Below are 5476 nucleotides of genomic sequence, written 5' to 3'. Positions count from 1 at the left end.
GGGGCCAGGGATTGAACTGGCACTGAAGCAGCTGCCTTTAGCTTGCAGTGCTGCGTCCTAACCCATTGCGCCACCAGTGAGGGCCGAGATATTCTTTTTCTTCTTCATTTTCCCACTTCTTTTACCTTCCAAGACTGACATGGAGGACACGGCTTACCCTGAGAAACTTGCACTCAGGTAGCAAGCATGAGACAGTGTGTGTATTGGAGTAAGTATGGGAGTGCAAGAGGTGACAGCAATTATAATTTATTCATGAATGAAGGGCCTTCCCTGGTGGCACAGTGGGTTGGAGCTTAGCACTGTGAAGCTAGCTCAGCATGAGTTTGATCCCAGCCAAGGAGGTGACCCACACGGCATGGCAGATCTCTACTGTCTCGCCCGCTGCCCCCCTCAGCAGTGTACTTCATCAATCTGCCTGTCTGCTCCCTGCTTTGTCTCTGGTGAATCCTCTCACATTCCCCTCTCCCTGTACCTCTTCTGGTCTGTACCCTGGCTCTATATGCATGAATAAATAAATCTTTAAAAAAATAATAACTTATTCATGAATGAAGTGGGAGTTAGCAAAGTAGTCAAAAGGGCTTTAGGGAGAAGCAGCCACTGGAAATCAGCAGAAATGATAGACAGAGTTTGGAAATATAGCAAAGGTGTCAGGTAAGTTTCTATCAGTTTCCTCCCTGGTTCTCAGTGCTCCTGCCAGACAGTAAACATTCTACCCATCATCCATCCACCATGAATACATGTATTCATCTGACATTGCATTCATTAATTAATTCATTAATCCAATGATCCCTCCATCTTAGAGTTTCTACCAGGGCCCTACTCTATTACTCTGTGTAATAAAGGCACAAATACTAATGAAATGAGAGTCTAGCTTTCAAAGAGCACACAGCCTAGTTAGTGGTTAACTGGATAGTTAAAAAATTAGATAACAGGCCCTCCCTGGTGGCGCAGCGGGTTAAAGCACTGCACTAAGAAGCTAAAGCCACTTCCGCATGAGTTCGATTCCCGCCTGCCCCAGAGGTGACCCACATGGCGTGACAGACCTCTCCTGACCGCCCGCTGCTCCCCTCAGCAGTGTACTTCCTAGATCTGCCTGTTCTGCTTTCTGCTCTGTCTCTGGTGAAACCTTTCACCCTCCGCATCTCTGGCCTGTATCCCAGTTCTGTACGAATAAAAAAAAATTAGATAACAAGGGGGCCTTCCTGGTGGCACAGGGGTTAAAGACAGTACTGTCAAGCTATTGCCAGCCACTGAAGCATGAGTTCCATGGGCCAACCAGGGAGCTGATCCACATGGCGCAGCTGCTCCCCTCAGCAATGTATTTCAATACACCTGCCTGTTCTGCTCCCCCACTCTGTTTTGATGAATCCTCTTATACCCCTGCACCTCTGGCCTACACCCCAGTTCTTGTATGCATAAATAAACAATTACTTAAAAAAAGTAGTTAACAAGACATACAATCAGTGCACTCTACAGTTTAAAGAACACCTGTATAAATGTCTCTTTGCCCCAAAGACCTTACACTACCACCCAATCTGAAATAAATCCTTGTTATTATTCTTTTTATAATATTCTTTTTTCTTTAGACCATTTATCACAAGTTATTATATACTTAATAATATGTTTATTTGCTTAATATCTGTCTCCCTCTATCAGGGTAGGTCTTATGTCTGTTTTGCTTGTCACTGAATACTAAAACCTGGCCCATGTCTGGCACATAGCAGGCACACAGTAGACATTCCAGTGAGTGTATTAACAAATTAGTATTATAAATAAGTGTGACCCTAACTAGAACTAGCAGCATCAACACCTGGGAACTTACTGAAAGTGAAAACTGACCTGGCTCAAACCAGAATTAGAATCAGGAACTCAGGGGATGGAGCCTAATAACCTATCTTAACAAGCCCTTCTGGGTGTTTCAGGTACACACTGCAGTTTGCTAACATGAAACTAAATTGATAGTAGCCATTTTGGTCTACCTTAGACGTCAAAGATTTTAGACTGCAGCAATTATGTCAGAATTGGGAAATGCCGCCCTCCCTTTAAGCTTATTTATGCATGCAAGAACTACTGTGCAGACTAGAGGTGTGTGTGTGTGTTTGTGTGTTCACCAGAGACAGAGCGGAGAGCAGATCTACTGAAATACACTGCTGAGGGGAAGGGGCTGGGGAGACAGAGAGATCTGCTGTGCTATGTGGGTCAGCTCCCTGGCAGGGATCTCATAGTGCTGAGACTCATCCTCCGACATCATGAGATAGAACCCTGGAAAAAATTTCGTGTTAGTGGTGGTATTTTCAAAGACCCATCATCTAGATGAGCCTAAAAAGGCAATTCAGGGAGAGGCGGTGTAACCAGAGTCACAGGCACGGGTTAGCCTGGTTTGGAAGGATCTATTATTAGCAGGTCCGTGGAGGACCCCATGCCTGAAATGGAAGGCTGTGTGCCCTGAGAATGAAGATGTAAGTCGGGGTCTTGAATACCAGGTCTGGGTGGTAACAGGCTATCCCATTCCTCTACCCAGGCTGGCCGGCCCTATTCAAATTCCCAAGGGCTCACTCCTCTCCCCACCCAGGCCTTTCTCCTCTCTCCTTCCCCTCACTCTCTTCTCTCCACTAGCCCCTTTCCGGCCGAGTGAACCGGCTCCCGGGCCTGCCCCGTCCCTCCCCCAACTGACCCGATGAAGTCAACTCTGCCTGGGACGGGGCGTGTGGCCCCGCTGGTCGGGAGCCCGCCTGACTGGGCCTCCGGGGCTCAGCCGGCCGGCGGGAGGGTAGCGGAAATGCACCTCGTGAGAGAGGGATAAGGGGCAAAGTCTGGGTCTCTGGCGGTGGCTGAGCCCCCTAGCGTGGGGCTCAGAAGGGACTTCTGGGCCTCTAGAGAACGAGTTTCTCTCGGGAGGCTTGTTGGACGGGGCGTAGGTGGTGGCGGCGTCAGGATCGGGGTTTCTCGCGACCCAGGCTTGCGTCACTCTGAGCCCAGCCACCGCCCCTAGGGGAACTGGCTCCCGGGTGCAGTCGGGTTCTGGGTTCTCTGCTGCGCGGTGACTCACAGCACAGCTAGTCTCCAGGGTCCTCAACCTCTTTGTGTGTGGAGGTAGGAAGGGTGACACCAGCTTTACTAACAATAGGTGCTATTTATTCAAACTGCTCGTTCTCTGAGTCACCTACACTTTAACTGGCCACTTCCGCACAGCCTAGAGCCCTTTCTCCACACCTCCTTCAGCATTCATAGGTGTCACAGTCAACCAACAGCACAGTTACATTTTAAGCCATAACATGGTACAGTTATAGTGCAAAATAGGAATTTATAAATTAATATTTAGCTTGTGCTCACTGGCCAGCACATCTACTAAAATTGAAACAACACAGAGAAGATTCACATCTGTACAGGATGACACACAAATTCATGAATCATTACACATTTAAAGACACACACATGCTTAACAGTGTAGGGATGATGGCAGTATTTGGATCAACCTCCACTAGAAGGTATAATGAAGCAGTATATGCCTGTGTCTTAGCTTTCTATAATGTGCAACAGATACAAATGCAGACACAGATATGCTACATGACTGGCGATACCACCAGTGTTAATTGCCATTCTGTTAAGATTTTCCTACAGAGGTAAACATTTTATACACACACACGCACACACACACATGCATTTTTTAAAGATTTGTTTTATTTGTTTATGCATACAAGAGCTGGGGTGTAGGTCAGAGGTAGGGGGAGGGATGTGAGGATTCATCAAAGACAGAATGGGGCACAGAACAGGTAGATGGACTGAACTACACTGCTGAGGGGAGAAGCAAGTAACACAGGAGAGGTCTGCTGTGCCATGTGGGCCACCTCCCTGGCTGGGGATTGAACTCTGTGCTGCAGTGACTGAGGACAGAATTAACCCCCTGAGCCACCTGGGAGGCCCTGCAGTAGTAAACTTTCTTGACAAAATTCCAAATAAAGGAGTCCTATCTTCCCTTGATTAACATGGTACACTGTTAACTTTTGCTTGCCCCTCCAGAAACATCTTTCAAGTCCCCACCCCAGTGCATAGTATCTTTGAAAACTGATATTATGGGGGAAGGTGTTGTAACAGGATGGTCCCCAGGAAAAAAGGAGGTTCCAGGTTCCCTGCCCCTCCTAAAAGAAGGGTGGAGCTGAGCAGAGAGGAGAAGAATCTGGAGAGGAGACTGAAGAGGAAGGAAGCAGGATGGAGAGCCAGGAGACCTGAGGGAGCCACATGAAGCAGAGACACATGTGAAGAAACTGCGCTTGCTTCTTCTTGGCCCTGGACTGGCTGAAGCAGATGTGGGTGGGAGACCCATGGGAACGTTAACTATGGCAGTATTTATCTTGCTTTTGATGTTGCTCCTTTCCTCCCAGACCTGTTTGGCCATTTCTGACCTTTTTCATGGGTCTCTGCCGGAAGGTGCTTTAGACTTGTGACGGGTTTTCAGGTCTTGCTTTGAGTCAATCCGTTTTGGGTAAACTTTTACCCATGAGGGGATGGGTAATTTCAGGTATTTGATTTAGAAACTATGTTCTTTGTCTTTTCTGTATTGCACACTAATGTTCCTTTCCATTAAAGGTCTTACATGTTTTGTCTTGATGAAGCAGATGGCAGAACCTATTTAGAGCAGGCAGGTTTGGGGGTTCAGAGATGCCCCTCTCTCCCTGCCCTGTAACAGATTCTAGAGAATGAATAAAGAGTTGAAAGTCAGATAAGGGCCCTGGAGGTCCTCCTTTCCCCAGCTCTACATGCATTAACCCAAGATGGTGCTGGAACTGTAGCCAAGGAGCTGAGGTTAGTGTGTGTTGGAGGCCTAAGCCCATTCCAATGGGCACCCTTTGTTTGGTGTCTTTTTAAGAAATCAGCTCTCTGCACCAAAAGCACATTGCAGTGAGAGCTGCCATGTTTCAGCAGATGATCCTGGTTTCCGTGGCCACTTGATTGGTTCAGGGAAGGACAATTATTTTTTTCTGCTGAAAATTTTGAAGAGATAGAGATGAGGGAGAAAGAGTCATCTTAACTTCTCTCCAACTGATTGTTTAATGCATACTAATACTCTGGTGCTGTTAGTAGCATTTTCCCACACTGTAAAGAAAGCTAGTCTGATGAGAAAGAATGAAAGATGAGGAGATTCCTAGTGACATTTGAGTTTCTGGTTCTACTCCATTCCTGAGGTCAGGCTGTAACATAGCTCTGGTTTCTTTAAAACGTCCCTGTGTCATTAAAGTGAAAACTCCCCTTCTTGCTTAAGCTAGGTTAGAGCTAAGGAGTAACATGACTTCCTTATCACATGCTTTTATAGGTTCAAAAAATAATTTTGGAGCAACTATTTTCCATATATTTTGCAATGTGTAAGAAATTCAGTAAATAGGGTAGATGGAACCTTATACTTGGAGGTCTGTTAGAAGGCTAAGACAGATCTGGAACCAGATTTATGAAATCGTTTAACAGATTTATGAAAACGTTT

Source organism: Condylura cristata, unplaced genomic scaffold (assembly GCF_000260355.1).
Source record: "Condylura cristata isolate star-nosed mole 26May11 unplaced genomic scaffold, ConCri1.0 scaffold00006, whole genome shotgun sequence".
In the NCBI taxonomy this organism is placed as follows: Eukaryota; Metazoa; Chordata; class Mammalia; order Eulipotyphla; family Talpidae; genus Condylura; species Condylura cristata.
This window is presented reverse-complemented; position numbering follows the sequence as displayed.